At 35.2% G+C, this 20705-nt stretch overlaps 1 protein-coding gene across 4 annotated transcripts in view; it reads left to right on the top strand.

Moving 5' to 3' along the window:
* The window catches only part of LOC111044428 (polyhomeotic-proximal chromatin protein-like), a 159129-nt gene that overhangs the window by 91643 nt on the left and 46781 nt on the right, over window positions 1-20705 (top strand). The window contains exon 1 of one of the 4 annotated variants that reach the window (XM_039423312.1): window positions 15358-15515. The exons of 2 other annotated variants lie outside the window; for them this stretch is intronic. The gene's annotated coding sequence lies outside the window, so the exon portion shown is untranslated. Of the gene's footprint in view, window positions 1-15357; window positions 15516-20705 lie in introns of those variants that run through there. One more of the 4 variants, XM_039423314.1, reaches the window with a different exon arrangement.

Here is a 20705-nt window from a genome sequence, read left to right as displayed (position 1 = left end):
TCTGAATCTATAACAGGTTGTTTTCTTCAGAGTATTTACTTGACGAATACCTGAATGGAAACTACAAAACAACGGCAATTAAAGTAAATGGGACCGCATAGAGTGAATATAGTTCAAAACTCCAGTTAACAGATGAGAAGCTGACATTTGTAGAGTAGCAAAGAGGATACAAGTTGAAGATCAATAAAGCTTAACGTTTATAATTGGATTCTATTTGCTATGATAGTATTAAAAATTTGCATGTAACGATTTCTACACTGCATGTAAATTTCTTTTTACCTGATAGAGTATTTATTTTTGCTTTCTATTATTCAATTCATCTATTATTTGTTGAGCTAAACATTAAATCGGCGGTGTGAAATGACCCCATATTAGAGGATATCATATAATCCTGTTCAATATGGACGGGTTTCCAGTTTTCTTAACGTTTCTCAAAGTTCTTCAGGGATTTTATAGAAAGAAAGGTGAATGCTTTGAATGCTCATTTCGTCATTTCAGTTTCAAATGAACACCACCCTAAAATACAGTAATATATTGCAAACAAAACTCTTTCTATGGTTAGAAAGATTATTTTTACTTCACCCAATCAAGATATAATAGACTAAGATTTATACAATCCCAAGATTTCCAAGAGCTAGAAAGTTTGGTTACGGAGTAAATTTTTTTCAAACAACAGTAATGTTTCATAATTGAATAGAAACACAAATATGTTGTCAAATTCTACACAGTTTTATTCGGTACACGACCATGATTCCGTGACCACACCGGTCACATTTTCAAGTTGACGAAACCATGGTCGTGTACCGAATAAAACTGTGTAGAATTTGACAACTTATTAGTGTTTTTATTCAATTATGGAACGGTTCTACAATATTGACAGTGACTCAGTCGAATTTTTAATAATGTTTTATTTTTCTATTATTTGGCGATTGATTTGAGCCTGAAAGTCTCTACTGTCGTATACAACGAGCAAAACAAGTCGGCCTACTGATGTTCAAAGATGTAGACGAGCTAAGCGTGATCACTGGCATATTTCACAACTCCTGACTAGACTGATAAGGCAAAGTTGAATGTAAACAAAACAAATGAGTTAACGAGTTCTTTCTGCTATTTATTGGCCAAATTCAGAAATTAATGAACTTGACAACAGAGCTAACAAGTATAAGTAACAAGCAATAAGTATCAGGAGAGAGTATATTTTTGACGGTGGGTACTATCACCGACCCAGTACCACAGAATAGGTACAGAATGGAAACTTGTAATCAAACGCCTATCTAGCCAATGCTTTTTACATGACGCAAATACTAGATACGTCACGTGACCTTGGGAAGTTCCAATCCTGGTCTTCTGATTGGCTCGTGGCAGTGAACGAGATCAATTGATCCGGATCATTAAAGTGATCCGAACCTACGATCAATACTATTACAATGCGGCGCTTCCTAACAAGATGGCGGATTTTTGCGTCAGGGTACTAGCCAAGTTTCCATACTGTATGTATACTGTGCCAGTACTAACCAAGTTTCCATACTGTATATGTATACTGTGCCAGTACTACCTATTCTGTGCCAGTACCATCTGACACCTATCGGAAAAATTCAGAAAGGAACTCGACCAATCAGAGGCAAGTGTAGGCGGAGCTTAGACGAGGTGTGTCTGTATGACCATGTTTTCAAAATGGATCTTGTTTGTGATTGGACTATTGATTTTCATTCATATTCTTTGTTCTAAGCATTGTCGCAATGCCATATTTTAAATATCTATCACATCTTGTTACTTTCCTTGCCCTATTACCATTGTAAGGAAAGTATTGCTTTCCAAAAAAAAATTAAGGTACCCCAATTTCAAGATTTCCATACGTTTCAAGGTCACCTCAGTCCAAAAACATGATTTTTGGGTGTGTGTGTGTATGTGTGTGTGTGTGTGTGTGTGTGTGTGTGTGTGTGTGTGTGTGTTGTGTGTGTGTGTGTGTGTGTGTGGTGTGTGTGTGTGGTGTGTGTGTGTGTGTGGTGTGTGTGGTGTGTGTGTGTGTGTGTGTGTGTGTGTGTGTGTGTGTGTGTGTGTGTGTGTGTGTGTGTGTATGTGTGTATGGGTGTATGTCTGAACACGATAACTCCATTCCTAATCAACCGATTGACTTGAAATTTTAAACTTAAGGTCCTTATACCATGAGGATTCGACAATAAGAAATTCAATAAAATTGAATTCAAAATGGCGGATAATTACTAAAAAACCATGTTTTTCACGGTTTTCTCGAAAACGGCTCTAACGATCTTCTTCAAATTTTTACCATGGATAGCTAGCTATTTATAAGCCCTATCAATTGACATGATTCTCATTCCTGGGAAAACTGCAGGAGCTCCGTAAAATTCTTGAGAAAAATGGCGGATAATTACTAAAAAGCCATGTTTTTCACGATTTTCTCAAAAATGACTTGACCGAATTTTTTTCAAATTCATACCCTGTATAGTTATTTATCAGCTCTATCAACTGGCATGAGTCTCCTTTCTGGGAAACTAATGGGGGGTCCACCCCATCCTTGAGAAATGGACTTTGTAACCTCGTTCTCGTGCATGAGGTAGGTAGGTAGAGCAGTTCATAAAAAGAACACATAGTCGAGATATTTCATCCGTAGAACAGCTGTTTTGACGACTTTTAAAAAAATCATCGAATTTCACAATAAATTTACACAAAGGAAAAAGTAATCTGAAAACAATTATACCTATATACACATATATAGAAGTCTGATCGTAGTTTCAAATATGTTGCCGCCAATCGTCATTATGTTATTCCCCTAAATTATTCTCGCTTGAGAATGGGGCTTACAGTTCAATGAGCAAGGAAAGTTGTGTGAGTGTACCACACCAGATTTTTTTCGTTATAGCAATGAAAACCAAATTACTGAGTCTTTAAGTTGAACAAAAATAGATAAGTAATTTTTGTTAAACCTGAAAAACCTTACAGTATTCGGGAAATAATTTTATTAGTACATCCGTACTCTATAATGATTTGTACTTCGTATTTTATAATTCCAAAAATTTATAATTCTATTCTACTCATATATGCATAATGCACAACTTTTAGCTTCAGGATCTGCTAGAATAAAGAAGTTGAATTTTATTTTGTTTTCTTCTACACTTTAAAATCAATATAGGATATAAAAATGTATTAATTTTTTCCTACACATGTGATGAAGAGTTTAGAGGTGAGCACATTAATTATTCCCTTATTTCTCGTTCAAATTCACCATGTCATTAAAGAGATAAGTCAGTAGACGGTGCTTCAGTAGTGGGAGTGTTACCTCAATGTGAATGTATACTGGCATTTATAGGAAGAACATGGACAAGAAGAATTTGACCAATAAGAAGAGAGAAAGCGGAGCTTCGAAGTTTGTAAGCGTTGTTCCAAACTTGTTCTTGTCTGTGATTGGCTTGTGAGATCCCTTGTTCTTCGTTCTCGTTCTTTCCTCTAATTGCATAATTATTCCATCTCCTTTTCTACCACAAAGTAGAAGGAATTCTAATCCTTTCTTCTCTGTGTTTTCTACACATAGGTACTTTATATTCTATAAATTAGAGTGAAAGCCTCATTTCGTCTCAGTTGATTAAGGGGACTGAAGGAAGAAAAATTGAAAAATGTGGTCATTTTCGGTTTTTTGTCTAATATTGTAGTTTGAAATTCCCTCTTTCCAATGCCACTTGAATCAGATCGCTACAAGCAATAGGCGATGTTTTATAAATGTTTTAGTGAACAGATGTAGCAAGCTATTTCATGTTCGCTCTAGCAATGATGAACCCCTTCACCAACTGTGTGATGATTCATGGTGCAAGTATAAGGAAGCAGTAGCCACTGAGAAAGAATATGATCATAGTAAGCATTTCCACCTGCAGAAAATAATTATGGATGAAATTAAACCAATTTTCAAAAGTCTTACTGAAAGCTGTTTGCTGGAGAAGTGTTTGTCAGGGAAAACTCAAAATGTGTGTGAGAGCTTGAACAATCTAATATGGGCTATAATTCCAAAAAGAACTTTTGTAACACTAAAAACACTGCAGTATGGTATTTATAATGCCGTCCTCAAGTTCAACGATGGAAAGATGTGTAAGATTGCTGCTTTCCAAACAATGAACCTGGATCCTGGGAGGAATACTCTGGAAGCCATGAAGAAATTGGATCAAGCGCATGTGAAGGATAGTGAAAGGGCCATTCAGGAAATTGAAAAAAAGATAAGGCAGAAGAGAAGTTTGACAAGGAGAAGACAAGAAGATGAGTATGAGCAGCAGGAGAGTCAAGCAGGACCCTCATACAGCAGTGGTCAACATTGAAATGGTGAGTGGAATCAGGCTTCAGTTTCAAAAAATTTTCAAACGCGTTTTTCTCAAAACTACATTTTTCAACATAAAGGTACACTTTTCTCATGAACCAGATGAGATAGACTCTTATTTTTTTTTTAAATGAAAGGTATATCCTTTTTACATATTTTGAATGTACAACTTTTCTGAATTACAATTACTTTTTGACAAAAAAATTTTTTTCTAAAAATTTTTTTACCAAAAAATGACATATTTTTTAAAAAATCATAAAAAATTTATCTGTCTGCCAAATCAAAAGTTACACATTCAAAATATGTAAAAAGGATGCACCTTTCATTTAAAAAAAAAAATAGGAGTCTATCTCATCTGGTTCATGAGAAAAGTGTACCAATGTTAACATTGTGTTAGATAGGAACCTTCAGTCCCCTTAAGTGCCTATTTCATAATTTCTTGAGACACTGAGAGAAGTGGAAAGTTGAGCCGTTTATAGTTTGTGTAAAATAAGTTAAGACTTGGCCCTCCATCCGAAGAAATTACAGGGTTGCCAAATTGTGTAAAATTGCAACTCTCTCAAATTTCCAATTCAACGTCAGAATTAGATGTAGAATATCATCCCCGATATCCTAGTAGTGCTAAAAAAGCTTCAGGGTTGAAGGATTAAAAGGAAATTTAACTTTTCTGATAAAATTGGAAACATCGCGAAGATTTCAAGAATCAAGAATGTTTTATTGTCACAAACAAAATAATTGCATTGACAAAAGTCACTTCATAATGATACAGTAGCATTGATACTTTGTATACAAGTACACGTTATATATATTATAATATTACAAATTAAAATACAAATAGGCTACTTGAATATTTTATCTATGGATAACAATTACAGACCAGCATTTCCTCGATTGAATAAATGCTTTATTCTTCAACTATCCTTTTATTGCTCTCTTAAAACTATCAAGATAATAATTCCGTACTTCCAGTGATAACCTGTTGAAAATTTTCACTCCTATATATCAGTACATTTTTTGTGTTTTGGCAAGCCTAGCACGCCCCAGATCAATCTGACTACCTGTCCGTGTGTTATGCTCATGAATGCTTCCCCTCAAATTGAAAAGATTAGAATTTTGCTTTACAAATATTAAACAATCCATAATGTAAATACATGGAAGTGGCAATATTCCATTGTCTAAGAATAAAAGGCTTACAGGACTCCTTCATGCCCAGATTTAAGAGAGCAGGCAAAGCTCTTTTTTGACACAGGAACATCTCTTTTGCGCCACTAGAATTTCCCCCAGCAATGTACCATATTGAAGGTGAGAGTGGAACAGTGTGAAATATGCGTTTAGGGTGAGACTAATGCTAGTACAAGATTTCAACTTCCTTAATAGAAATGCAACTCTAGATAATCGAGTACAAAGTGCATCCGTATGACTTTTCCAAGTAAGTTTCGAATCAAGGTTTATTCCCAGAAGTTTAACAGACTTTTGTTGACACTTCACACTAGAGCTAAAAGTTATAGTTTCAGTTTTGCTCTCATTGGCCCAACGGGCCCCGTTCTGTGTACATGGAATGTGGTAAATTGTCTGATTCACAATTTACCAAGTAAAAAGTTCCACGTTCCATGGGAGGAATTTTGACAGATTCTGTTCCAGAATCCTGTTCCAGCTCCAACTTTCTGCCCCACAGTCGAAGTGTGGTAAATTGTCCGACCTGGTACAGTTCCAACAGGTTACAACTATCTGAGCTCTCATTGGTCGATCATTGTAGTCTGCTTGCTTCTCTGCGCATACGCTGATAGTTTGTTTACCATAGCATAGAATACATAACCAACAATATGATGTTTGATAACCATTCATTAAATGAATTTTTCTCGATAGAAAATTTGAGAGCAATGGAATAAAATAAATTTACACTTTTCTAGACGGTAGGTTTGTAAAACAGTCTTTCTTCATTCACGCAGCTAGTAAACGACACATTTTAGTGTAAATCAACTTTATATGTGCGCGCCAAAAGCTTGAACCAACGATTTTGAAATGGCGTTCCATGGGAACATTTTGCACTAGTCACGTGATGGAACAATTCACGATTGGAACTGGAACAATTTACTCTACACAGAACGTACACATTGACAAAGAGCCCGTTTGCAGAGAACCATATGTCAGCTCTTTCTCTCATATAGGCCTAGATCATTATTATGAAATTAATATTATGAGATATATTGGAGCTAAGCAGAGTGGTATCATCTGCATATAGCACTGATTTAATTGGACATACTTTGGAAGATCATTTATGAATACTATTAATATGATGGGGCCAAGAACAGAGCCTTGGGGGACCCCTTGTAAAACTTGTTTACAACTGGATCGCTGTTTACCAATTTTAACAAGTTGAAATCTGTCAGAGAGGTAAGATTGTAATAGAGCGAGTTCTTTTCCCCTTATACCATAGCATTGCAACTTTTTAATTAGATCAATGTGGGGCACAATATCAAAAGCTTTACTAAGGTCTAAAAGCAGCGCACTAACCTCCTCCCTATTCTCAAAACCCTTAATAATATAAGAAAAAACATTTTGCACAGCTTTAACCGTATTCAGTTTTTGTCTGAAGCCATACTGTGCTGCTGAAAACAAAATTATTTTTCTCAAAGTACTCTTCAATTTTAATCTTTATAATACTTTCCAATACCTTGGATATAACAGGTACAAGCGCAATCGGTCCATAGTTACTGATATTTGTTCTCTCACTCTCTTTATAAACAGGCACGGTTACAGTGGTGTTTTTAAACATTCAGTAAAGATACCACTACTTATAGCTCTATTAATTAGATACGTCAAAGGTTCAATGATAACATCTATGATCTTCTTTAACACAAAATTAGATAGCCCAAAAATGTCTTCAGACTTGGAATTACTGAGCTTAGCAACAATTTTATTTACATCTGCGGGCTTCACAGCACCCAGCTTAAAAGATTGCAAGCCAGACGACATCAGAATATCAGAAGCACTAGCTCCGTGATTGATTTGTTTTTCTTTTGAATATCACTTTTCTCAGAATCATGGGGCGTCGTAATGCATAATAATTTTATAACAAATTAACGGAGAGAACGTCTCCTTTCTATTGATGTCTGTATTATTTTTAATCCGTCTTATAGTTATTTTTTAATTAATATTCGTCAATGTCAAGACATTTCGAGAAGAAAACATGGAATTTTTGACATGCTAGAAACTTTTTTGTTTCAAAACATAAGTAGGTGGTGAAAGCGAGAAAGTTTCTCACAAATAATTGAAATTATTTTTCCAGTTGTCAAACGTACTCTGAAGAGCGTATTTTGGTCTCTCAGGAGTTTCAAAGTCAAGGATAGCGGCTGAATGGTGTGTCACCATATTATGCTATCAATAGCTCTGGGATCAACAAAAACAAATAAATACAGAACGATTGAAAAATTAATTATTTCATTACAGCTTTTCTAGAGGCTATCAGCTGCTTGCGTTTGAAATAATTCAGTAATAGTATATTTCGCACCTAGAGCAGAAAATGAGATTTTTCCGGCTCGAAATCGGTTTTCAAGTCCGAGGCCGTAGGCCGAGGACTAGAAAAGATTGAGAGCCGGAAAAACATTTTTGCCCGTGGTGCGAACGCTATTTTTCGCCACACACAAAAATAAATAATAATTATATATATGAGAATAGTTGTTTAGTAAGCACTTCCGAAAGCAGAAGTGGAAGGTGATAGCTCTAGCAAATCTGAGGTAATCTGAATATCAGGAAATTGTCCAAGTCTTATTTTTTTTATTCTGATTTGTCTAAATAACCTAAAAGATGATGTTCAATTATGTTGGAGGTTGAGTTTATACTTTTTTATTCTTTCAAATGACAATAAGATCATATTATTATAAATGTTTATTGTATAATTATTGAATAATGAACACAAATATGAAAAGTTTTTTGATCAGCTGTTTTTTGATCACCTTTTTCAGTTCCATGTTAGCGGCTGGAAAGGTTACTCTTTTCGGGCTAGGCCGGAAAGAAACCTGTTCTGACGCCAGACGAGAGTCGTCTGCAAACAATGTCTTCCAGATCTACGTAGGGACTGGAAAACAGCTGCTTTCTGTGCAGTGTGGCGAAAAATAAATATCTTGTAAATTGCCAGCCTTCAGCATACAATTTTGTGCACAATGCATACATACCATGCAGCCGCTCTCCTTACTTTAAAATTCCTTGGAGACCAAAATACGATCTTCCGACTACTTTGGACATTTGCAAAAATAATTTAAATCATTTGTGAGAAACTTTCTCGCTTTTACCACTTACTTATCTTTTGAAACAAAAAAGGTTCTATCATGTCGAAAATACCATGTTTTCTGCTCAAAATGTCTCGACATTGACGAATAATCATTAATTAAAAAATAACTATGAGTCGGATAAAAATAATCCAGACATAAATAGAAAGGAGACATTCTCCCCGTTAATTTGATATTAAATTATTACGCATTACGACGCCCCATGATTCTGAGAGAAGTGATATTCAAAAGAAAAACAAAGCTTCGCGATGTTTCCAATTTTATCATAAAAGTTGAATTTCCTTTTAATCTTTTAACCCTGAAGCTTTTTCAGTACTACTAGAATATCGGGGATGATATTCTACATCCAATTCTGATGTTGAATCGGAAATTTGAGAAAGCTGTAATTTCACACAATTTGGCAACTCTGTAATCTCTGAGGATGGAGGGCCAAGTCTCAACTTATTTTACACAAACTACTGTATATATAATATAGTTCGTCAAGTCTCATGGCATCGAGTTTTCGTTGCAGGCGGATACAGTCAGCTACATCCTTGCATACAAGTTGCGGATTATAGTGAGAATGGGTTAGGGAGAAGTAGGTTAAAGGTTAGGTTAGGAGTTCGGTTTGAACTCTTAACTGGCAATATGGTGGTATCATTTGGTAAATTTAGAATTTAAATAATTGACCGAGTGAAGTGAGATCTAAGATTCAAGTCGACGGTTTGGCATTTCTCTTAATGTTTAAATGTTTATATGTTCATATGTTGCGCATTTATGGCGAAACGTGGTAATAGATTTTCATGAAATTTGACAGGTATGTATGTTCCTTTTTAAATTGCGCGTCGACGTATATACAAGGTTTTTGGAAAATTCTTATTTCAAGGATAATATAAAAGGATAAAGGAGCCTCCTTCATACGCCAATATTAGAGTAAAAATCAGACTATAGAATTATTCATCATAAATCAGCTGTCGAGTTGATTATAAATTGCATGCCATGACGCATGCCATGCAATATCTCAATGTAACTTGGTAAAAAATCAGCTGCAGTGTAGACTATAAATTGCATGCCTCATTGAATGCAATTTTTATGCACTATTAAATTAAATATTGATTGCGTTCAATAACGCATGTAATTAATAACTAAAATAACATAGTATTGTCTCTCGAAATTTCTCTGCTTTAAACTCGGGCTGTCCTCTTGCCAGTATGTCTTGAAGGAGATTAGCATTTGATGTTTAGTCCGGGCACAAATGTCGTGAATAGGGCACTCCGTGGTCATTTTTGAGTAACAAACGTGAAAGATGTCTCAATTTCTTCGTTAGGTCTAGCATAATGAGGATCGTGATGATGATAAGTCGAAATCACAGGCAAACACCTCGGAAACAAGATGGCCGCCAAAATTTTCAGGGATTTGCTATATCGCTAGTATTTCAATGACCGTACAAGATATTCAACCGTTTTTTAGACGAAAATATTTTTAAAATCTTCCTATACAATTTATGACTTATAAAATTTTCCACTAAAACGTATATTTTTCCAGTTATAATCTTCAAAAGCCCCCAAAAAATGTTCTTCTAAATTTGTTCAATTTTCATCATTGAAAAATACAAGATGGCGGTCATTATTGACAGAAATTTTTATATCACTTGTTATCGGATTGGTTTTATCACCAAAGTGTTAAGAATGAACCAAACAATCATGTTCGAGAGAATAATCTCATTTCTACCCCTCTTTCTATTAATTATTAAACTTCAAAAACTTGAAACATAGGCCTACATTTTTCGTGGACAATATTATACTTTTCATTCTGTATATTTATTCACAGTAGACGAACACTAGTATTATTGGCACAGTGTTGTAGAATATTTCCAAAGCTTCAAAATGACATCTGGTTGGAGGCTGTAAGTCCGTATTTTACGGCTGGAGCGTCATCGGAAAAAAGAGTAAAATAGCTATTTATGTATTAAGAGCGTAATGTGCGACTTTATCGCTCGCCAAAACAGTTATCACGCGACGCGAAGCGGAGCGTGATAATTTTGCAAGAGTGATAAAGAAGCATTACGCGCGAATTACATACAAAATTTTTTCTACAACTGCCCAAACCTGTTAAATTACTAATATCGGCGGAGTTACAATTACCGACTTTTTAGGTTAAATTCTGACTTTTTGGCGAGCTGCTTACAATCAGCTGATTAGGGAGCGTAAAGAAACTTCTGCGCATGGGCGAATGATTTGGGAGCGTAAAGTAAATCTACTGCGCATGTGCGGATGGTTAGCGAGCGAAAAAGTAGATTCTCCTCAGAAATAAGCTGTTTTAGGAGGAGAATTGAGTGTGTAAATTCTTTCTTTACGCGCAGTTGTAGAAAAAGTACTGTTTGCAGCGGAAAACACGCTTTTTCCACCAAATGCAATTCCAACAATTAGAAAACCGTGTAACTCATGACTCCTTGAAGGTACAGACTTGGGAATGGGAATCTCTTCATAATGATGCGTAGAAAGAGAATATCCATGATGGCAATCTTAAAAATGATTGTCATCATGAAAAAACAAGATGGCGGCAAAAATAAGTCGATTTGAAAGAAATCGTCTGTAATTCTAATAATGTCGAGGATATCGGATCAATCCAGCCATCTGGAAGCTCCAAAATAATAATACTAGTAGTTCTGCGAACAGTAGACCTCGCTCATGAATACAAATTTCAAATCAAAGTGAAGGGCCATTATGAAAGTACAGTATATTGTGAAGATTTAGCAATGTAATCTATTATTTTTTCCATTGAAAATGCTAGTGACAATGTTTCCAGGGACATCAGACTTATAAATTTCTTTTGAGGAAGTACTTTCACATTGTCGCCATATTTACAATATTAACCTATATTACAACTTTTTTAATAATTGATTATAAGATATTGGTCAAATGACGGAGAAATAGAATATGCAGTAGGCAATTTATATTGTAATAATATTACAATATCCGAAAGATTTATCCAATTCACCAACTTCTACTATAGTGAATATAACTTCAAACTCTTGAAATTAGATGCTGAGCGTTAACTAACTAAAAGTTCTTAATTATCAACCGTGATTAATTCCACGAGAACTAAATATCAGAGAAACCTTCTTTCCAGAATAGCCTTCTCTGATTGGTTATCGTAGATTTAATCAGCATTAAAATTTAACAGGCTTTTGTGCAACCGAGCTTAAGTAACTAATACTGTATTATAACAATATTCAACGCATTTCACAAATCAAACAAAGAAACACTGAAGGATGTAATGGAGATGAAAGGGATTTACGAGTATATTGATTATGATAAAACTGTGTTGTATCTATAGTGAGATTATGTACTTTACAGTCATCAATTCACATAATATACATTATACATTCAATTTATATATCAATTTACATTCAATCCTTCATATTCTACAATCAAAGCTAACAGAGAGTATAGAATGTAAATAAATAATTACATTCTATTGTCTCTGTGCCGGTTGCACAAAAGCCGGTAAAATTTTAATAGTGATTAATTCCACTAGAACCAATCAGAGGAGCCGTCTCATCAAAAAGGCCTTCTCTGATTGGTTCTCGTGAAATTAATCACGGTTAAAATGTAACCGGTTTTTTGTTGTGCAACCAGGTCTTTGAGTTTGAACGGGTGTTCAATTGTTATAAATTCTACTCATACTCTATCGAAAAAAGACAATATTATATGGTATTATCAGGTGAATATTGTCTGCTATGAATACCTTGAATAAAATACTTTGTTTTCAAGCCTACAATCATCCAACCCCATAAGGCTCCCAAATAGTTGTATACGCCTCCCGGTCCACTCATTTCCCGATTTTCCATAGGCACTTTTCCACCAAGGGGGGGCTGCATGAGGGGGGCCCTGGGATACGCCCCCCACGACGTTGATTTTGCCTTGAGAGCAGATGGCCCAGTGGTGGGGATAGAGCCCCCTCGCGGTGAACTAGGCCCCCTCTTTTCATCACAGCTACCCCTTCTCCTCCCCCCCTCTGGATGATCAAGGATTGTGCGTCTTTAGTGAGTGGGCCACCGACCACCCTACCAATTATATTATCACCGGCAAATTGGGCGCGCTCTGGGAGGGGGACGGACGGTCGGTCGATGTGCCGAGTGTCCAATTCTGAACAACACTGTTTCGCTCTACGTCACTTCTGCTCTCTCTTTCTCTCACTCTTTGGTACACCAATCGCGTCACTCCAAGCAGTAAAAGAAGAGTGTTGAGTGAGATAAGTTTATCTCTCACTCTGACCTAACTCTCTCACCAACTCAGGACTCTCTCTCACTCACTCTTCCACGTACTAGCCGCTATCACTTACTCTTCTCTCTTTCAAACTCCTCTCTCATTCCATCTTTCTCACTCTGTGTGTGCTACATAAATTCCTAACCAATCGCGTCACATCAAGGAGGAAATGAGTGCCGAGAGTTGACAGAGTGAGTGTGAAAGAGTCCTGAGTCGGTGAGTGAGAGAGTATGAAGGTCAGATTGAGATAGATCAATTAATTGGTTGTCTATATTGCTCTCTCAGTCTCTCATTCTCTCTCCGTGCCATTACAGTATATAGTGGAGTATCGAGAGTGAGATAAAATATGAGTACGGTATGTGGCTCTCACAATCGTTCTCTCTTTCTTGATCACTCCGTCTTTTCCACACATTTCTCAGTTCACATTTCAGTACAAACTACAAAGATAGTATTATAGTCTATACACTATTCTTGATTTCAGTGTACGTTTTTAATAATAGTTTGTCATTGTCAATCTAGCAATAATGCGGTTAGCTGTTCAAAACTCTTTATCCTGTTTACGTCTGTTTGATTTAATCATGATCAAATGTTACGAGTACCAATGAGGGAAAACGTCTTGAATCAGTGGTTAAATTTGATAGACGTACGTGATGTACCTTGATGCGTGGGCTACTTCGTGAAATACAAATTACATGTGGATTATGTTTCTCTAATATTACTTTATACTGTCTAACTTTCTGATGAGACTATCATACACACGTAGACTAAGAAGGGTACACGTTTTTTGCTCTAAGTACCAGGTACATGAATAAATGTCATGTGAAATGTGAATCGAACTTACTACTGGGATCATGATGTTTAACTTTTATTTTACAGCCTACTAGCGTGGATGTAATTACAAACAACTATACTTATAATTTTTTAAAACTAATAGAATTTATAATCTGTGGCAGACCATAAATAATGATCAGTCCATGTGTAAAAAGATTATCTCACTTCTCTCAGTATAGCATCACCATATTCTAACATCACTAATCACTCACTACAGTATCTGGATTTTATTAGGATTCATATGGTGTAATTTTTCAGATAAATGGTCTTTTCACAGTAATTTTTTTATAAATTCACCGTTTGTCTGCTGCTGTGATTTTGCTACTGTGATTATGTTCTGCTTTCTATGTTTATGAGATGCGCAAAAGTCTGTACGCAGCTTAAGATGTAATCCCAATGGCTGGTGATCAAAGGTCAATAGTGAAGCATAGGAAAAATGCAGATTAGAATGCAATTGAATGTAATTTCGCTTCAAAACAGGCATAAGCTGTTTATCATAATCACTAATGAGGTTTTAAATTCAGTGAGTAGTTAGTTCATTCATAGGTCCTGTTGATGACTCCTTCCTTTAACATTTTTCTTTATAATTGCCATGATAAACTTGTTTCTTTTTAGTCTACAAATTTTCTTTACATTCTGATTATTTTTATGGCCTATGTTGATCTGTCAGGTACCATAATCCATAATATATCATAAATAATTGGAAATTATGTAACGAAATTGTTTGTACAAGTCTGATCAGATATGTGAAGAGAAATAGTGTATATAGCCTACAATGTGGTGGAGTAAAAGCAATTGGGTTGCAGAGAGATTTATAAGAAGAGAGTAAATGACTGATATCATAGCCACCTCAGCTATGCTGATATTTGATTTCACATTCTGTTAATTAATATACCGTACGTAAAATATTATTTGGGTCAGAATGGATAAATAAATAGTAAGGAGGGAGGGAGTGAGTGAATGGAGTGTGAGTGTGTGTCTACTCACAATCACATTGTGATGTGATTCATAATGAGAGTACGAATAATATTATTGAGTGTGTTCCAGAGAGTATTTTGGTGCTGGAGAGAGAGAGAGAGAGAGAGAGAGAGAGTGAGTGAATGAGTAATGGAGGATGAATTAAAGCAAGAGAGAATGCGCAGAGGATGAAAAAGAGTAGACTAGGTACAGAAAAAGAGTGAGTGAGTTGTGAGCAGAAATGGGACAGGAAATTCAGTACAATATTGATGAAGAATGAAGTGACTGTACAGTCATGTTGTATGCACTTTAGTCTTGGATTGGTTGTGAGGAAGGAGGTAATTTATATGAAGGGAGCACCCCTCCACCAGCACTGTACTCTACCATATTTTTGTCGACGAGCGTGCGAATGGAGGAAGAAGCAAAGAGCAAAGAGAAGAGACTAATAACGTTGAAAAAAGGGGAATTAAAATGGCCCCCCACGCTCACAGTAGGGAGTCAGGAGAAATAACCTCGTATCGCGTCGGCTCGTCTCTTTCTTTGTTGGCGAATAGACCTGGATTGTAAGCTGCAATTCTATTGGCTGACGAACACGGGTCAATAGTGTAACAGTAGATTTCATTGGTGGTTAGCTAGTACGCATGCGCGGAGCATACTTGCGCAGATAGTGGGTGCGCACTGGTTTGTAGCGTCACTGTGGAAAGGAAGAAGGAAGCCAGTCGCCATCATCGAGTTGTTGCCTGTGCGTGTGTTTTGTGCCAAGAGTGAGTGTTGATGTGTTCCCGGTGTTGAAATTAATTCCGTTTTTTTACTAAAATAAACTTTTAGTAACTGATTCCAATAATGGCCACGTGCAATTGAACACCGGTAAGTAACTATCGTCTCATCATACATTCCCAAAGAGTCAAAGTTATTTTTAAATCTTGATAAAACTCAAAATAAAGATGGCTGTACTTTGTTGTGCTCCCCTCCTGCTGTGCAGCAGTCTTCAACTTCAGTGGAGTTGACCCTCCTCTAAGTTCTTTACCCTCCTCCCCTCGTTAATATTCACTTTGCTGGCCTAAACATTCAAGGTTTCCACTTTTATAAGGTCATTGGCTTGTAATGTTGTTTTCAGTTGATTTTTGATTTGATGCCAGTTGCTGACTAATAATTTGGTCATGGCTTCTAGTTGGTTCAACAGAACAGTACCAGCAACGGTACTGCAAGACTGCAACTCTGAGTTGGAAAGAGTAGTCGAGGTCTATAGGGAGCTATCGTCCAATAAACGAAAAACCATCGTGTATATTATTACAGTATTTCTAGCAGAAGTTGTATTCCTGGCCTGTAGGTTCTCAACTTTATTAAAAAATCATTTATTCATTCACTCTTTTACTAGGCTATAACATTATGAACATGATAGCAACAGGCTAAAACTCATAACTCGCCAACTCAAAGTTATTATTTCTCTCTTAATTTTGTTAGGTTATAAAACCTAACTTAACTATGGTATAGGCGTAAAGGCTTACCTTGGATAGGTATTAGGTAGGATAGATTACTCTATGAAAAATTAAATACTACTGATAAGACTAAATATATGCATATCCACTAATAGGCCGATACAAAAATTAGAAACATTTAAAGAATCAATAACTTCTTTGACCTATAATGTAGACGGGAGACATTGCTGTGTCCGGCCTGCAAAATCTGAGCTTCAAATTGAGAGTTCAAAATCCACTCATAATGTAATGCACAATAACACTTTCATTTTGAGGTTGGAATATATTCGTAATCTTGCCTTTGAAATTTCTTCATGAAAAATTTACTTTGATTCAATTTTAATTCATCAAAAAGTTTTGTTCTTAAACCTTTAGTATCTGATAAACACATATAAGACATAAAACTTTTCCAAAAAATGACATAAATATTACATTTTGTTATAAAACTGAGAATTCAAAAATTAGAATATTCTTTGCTTGTAGAAAACGTCTAGGCTATTTTACTATGTAAGATAGGCCTAGTAATATGATACTATTGCCGCCACAAATAGCTGAGGCTACTTTTTGCATCGAATTATGTTATCAATAAGAAATGTAGGCATCATATCAATCACTAATACTGTTGAAAATCATTAGTTATATTTATCAGATTTATCAATAGCCCTATTTTGTGTCAAATATTGGGAAAATTATTTTTTGTAGCAAAATAAAACTAGTAAATTAGTTTTTCATGACAAGTGCAAATTAAACTTAGCCTATTATTTACAATTTTTTTTTAAATTTCAACGTTTACAGTTTACACCACAAGGTGTGTGCTATGTAGACCTCGAGTGGGTTTTATAAGCATAACGTATTAAAATACATGAAATATAGCATAAGTAGATATTCCATGGTATAGGGCGTTTATGTTCCAAATTTTATTGTTTCTTCAAGCCTATTATAGGCTACTATTACTGTGTTGGCCGGGAGAGAGTGTATGAAAGCACAGTATGACACACGTCACATCGAGACGTTTCAGCGTCACTTAGCTTTACGAAAAAAACGTACTATTTTTTGATTATTGGCTTAAACAAACAGTGAATTTTGGAAAATGTACGCTCTTTATCATGAGATATCTTCTGTCTTATGATATTCTTCCTCTTTGGTATTAAGGAATTAATTTATATTGCTTTTTTAGCTGGGGTTTTAAATTTTTGAAAAGTTCTCATCTCATATATTTGATATTGTAGCCGCTGTACTGTACTAAAGCTGCGTTTACACCAAAGTTGTCAACAAAATGTTTATTTTTCCGTCCTTATAGATTCTATTAGTTTGAACGGACTTGACAAACACATATATGTTCATCATGTGTATGCTAAGCTATGTTCAATCTGATGGAATCTATTACGACGGAAAAATAAACATTTTGTTGACAACTTTGGTGTAAACGCAGCTTTACCGCATCTTACTATATTAGTAAGATATTACTAGAAATTGGGTTATACTATTTGTAGAAACTCGCCCAAAATCTTAGTTTTATGCTTATTGGCCCTTCACCGTAGAACCATACAGGTTTGTGGCAAAAATAATACAGCTACAGCCTATTTTTACAACTTGAATCCTTACCGTACAGTACCTAATTAAGTGTCGATAGACGACTGACTACTTCTCATGATTGCAAAATAATTTCTGATCATATTTTTATATAGTTTTATTTTAGGCATGAAGGATGAAGCCTAAACTGAGTTTGAGTGGGCTTAAACTTCTTAGTCATTATTTTCCAACTTTTAAATTCCAAAACATAATTATACTGTACCACCACTAGGCCTACGAATTTAATATTTTATTCAGGTTCAGGACAATAATATGCATGATTCACAGTAGAACCTCAATAATTCGTAATTCTCTATAATTCGTAGTAGAAGCTGGGTCCCTTGAAGAAAACATCTGTAATTCGTAGTAAAACAATTTATTTCGGTCCTCTCTATAATAGATCGCTTGCTCAGCTTTGAACTCTATAATTCGTAGTTTTCGTTTTTTCATACATTATTGAAGGGGAAAATAATTACATTATACTATGCTGTCGGTATCATGACTCCAGATTTGAGTCTGAAATCACATAGAAGCCAGACGAAATCGTTGTCTATTGAGAAGGTAGATAGTCCAGTATTATTAGAAATTATTAAGATAACTAAAACTAAATTTCAAAGATAAGTTATTAAGATAACTTATTTTTAAAATTATTGAGAATCTTGAAAAATAAGTTGATTGCGTTCTAAACATTTTTAATTTTTTCTATTTTTTTGGAAACTTTCAATTCAAACTTCTTTTGTGTTGAATTTCCATCTATGTTCGAATATTCATCTATTCATTTATATATTTAATCCAACCATGTTTCAATCCATCAACGTTTTATTTTCATGTTTGGATATTTAAAAACATATTTCTATTCACAAATATCATCCATTCCATATTGCTCTTTACTCAGTAAATATTCAGCATTCCATTGCTCATTATTTTCTTCAATCACCAAGATTAGCCTCCTCCTCATCCTCCTGCTCCTCCTCCTCCTCCTCCTCCTCATCACCCTCTCATCCTCCTCTATAGCCTCAATTTTTGTTGCATCGAAATGTATCGCTATAAGAGAAAATCACTGAATTATAAAAAATCATAAAATACAGTACAAAAGCTAATTTGCTTTTATGACGAAATCCTTATAATCAAATATAATTCCAAACGTACGTAGTAGACTCTATTTTTATCGAAACATTTTATATGCTTATTTTGGCTTTCATTCACGTTATGATGTACTTGAAGTTATACTCAATCAGTTGTATAATAAATAATTAAATGTATCACAGAGTTGTAGGCTACTATAATTTGAAGGAAAAATCATTTGTAAAATTATATCGATCAAGTAGGAAGTAAAGTACTAGTCCTAATTTCTTCGCCGATAGACGAGAAGTAGCTCAAGGTTGATTGAAATGCAGCAGAATATATTTATGTATGTTGATGCACATTCATTATTATATTGCGAGTTGCGACCTTGCTCAAGTCCAAGGCCACTCCGAGAGATTCTCAGCGAACCGCTGAAGCTTCTTTCATCTTCTTGGATTAATTATTATCCAATATTCTTAGTTATTATCTATGATCTGATGATTATTATGCTTCAATTCAGTAGACAATTTTGTAACTTCATTTTTCGTTGAAACTGGAACTTTGTCTTACTTAGGTTTGAATTGGTTATGATTGTATCTAAAACCGGCAGTTTTTCTTCATTATTTGATATATTTAATTACACGCTTTGTCTTGCTTAATTTGTTGTGTTATTTTCAATTGTGATTTTGAACCTTCAATACTATCAACGTTTTGTACGTCTATATGAGTTATCTGCCAAATATCGGTTTCTTAAGTGGCCAAGTTCAATACTAATTTTAAATTTGTTGCCAGTATTTTTTTCTGAAGAGTTTTGCTTTTATGGTCTGTTGTGTTATTTTAAGTATATATAATAAATAACTCTTTTAAACAAACACCTTCGAAATGATTTGGGGGGAATAAAACGTTTGAATCGTAAACTATTTCTTTTATTTGAGTCCAAATAACATGGTATGAAATAAGGACTACATTTCCATCCAATTCATTATTGAATGCAATTATTGTTTTCATCTATTTCTAGCCCTGAAAAGTGGCTAAAGCGTGCATTTTATCCTCCAATCTATCCTGTGTTGTCATCAGTGCCACTGCAATAACGACAGAAATTTCAGTTATCAAGGAAGCAGTGCATTCCGAAATAATTCCGAAAGTTATTAAAGACTGGCTGTGTAGACAGAGAGGGGAGATTGTGATGAGGTGGGGTGGGGAGAGTATTGTTGAGAGGGGAGTTGGCTTAAAGCTGATGGCACCGAGCTGATTTTAAAGCGGATAGACCAGAGGTTGGTTGGTTTGCTCCCTCGCTGTGCTTGTCTCTTTAGTCTGTACCCAAAATCGATAGAATTTCCAGGGCTGCTCTGGAGGGCTGGATAATGCTGGAGGCTGCACTCAAAGTAGTATGTAATTCCAGAGAAGTCCCGGAATATGCTGTGGCTGTGCATTACCCTTGTCATGGGTTCCAAATACCTTTACACTGTACCCCTTTATGACATGAGTTCAATACCTGAATTAGCTTTGTCCTGGATTTTAAATACCTGTACATCCTTTGTCAAAGGTTTGGAACATGCTGGAAATGTAATAGTGGACATTATCTAGTGTTATCTCGACATGCAACGATTTTATTCACCTCATATCACTGACTGGTGAATCACACATCACATAAGAGTATAAGACAAAGGTCTTCTATCCTTTTTTATTTGCCTCTGATCATACGGTAACCAATCACAAGCCTATAGAGTTCATGTAGATCATCCCTAACAGAAAAAAAATTAATAGTACAAATTGATTATGAAATGCAAGATGACAATGAGATTTGTGCCGTTTATACATAACAAATCTTTGGAGTAGTACTAGATATCATTTGTCACTGTGCAAACAGATACACATGATTGTTACAAGTATCTTTAATAATAACTATAAGAAACAGTATCTTCATTAATGGTACAACTCA

This window comes from Nilaparvata lugens, chromosome 3, assembly GCF_014356525.2.
Source record: "Nilaparvata lugens isolate BPH chromosome 3, ASM1435652v1, whole genome shotgun sequence".
Classification (NCBI taxonomy): domain Eukaryota; kingdom Metazoa; phylum Arthropoda; class Insecta; order Hemiptera; family Delphacidae; genus Nilaparvata; species Nilaparvata lugens.
Note: the sequence above shows the minus strand (reverse complement) of the source record. Positions and strands in the feature narration are given on the sequence as shown.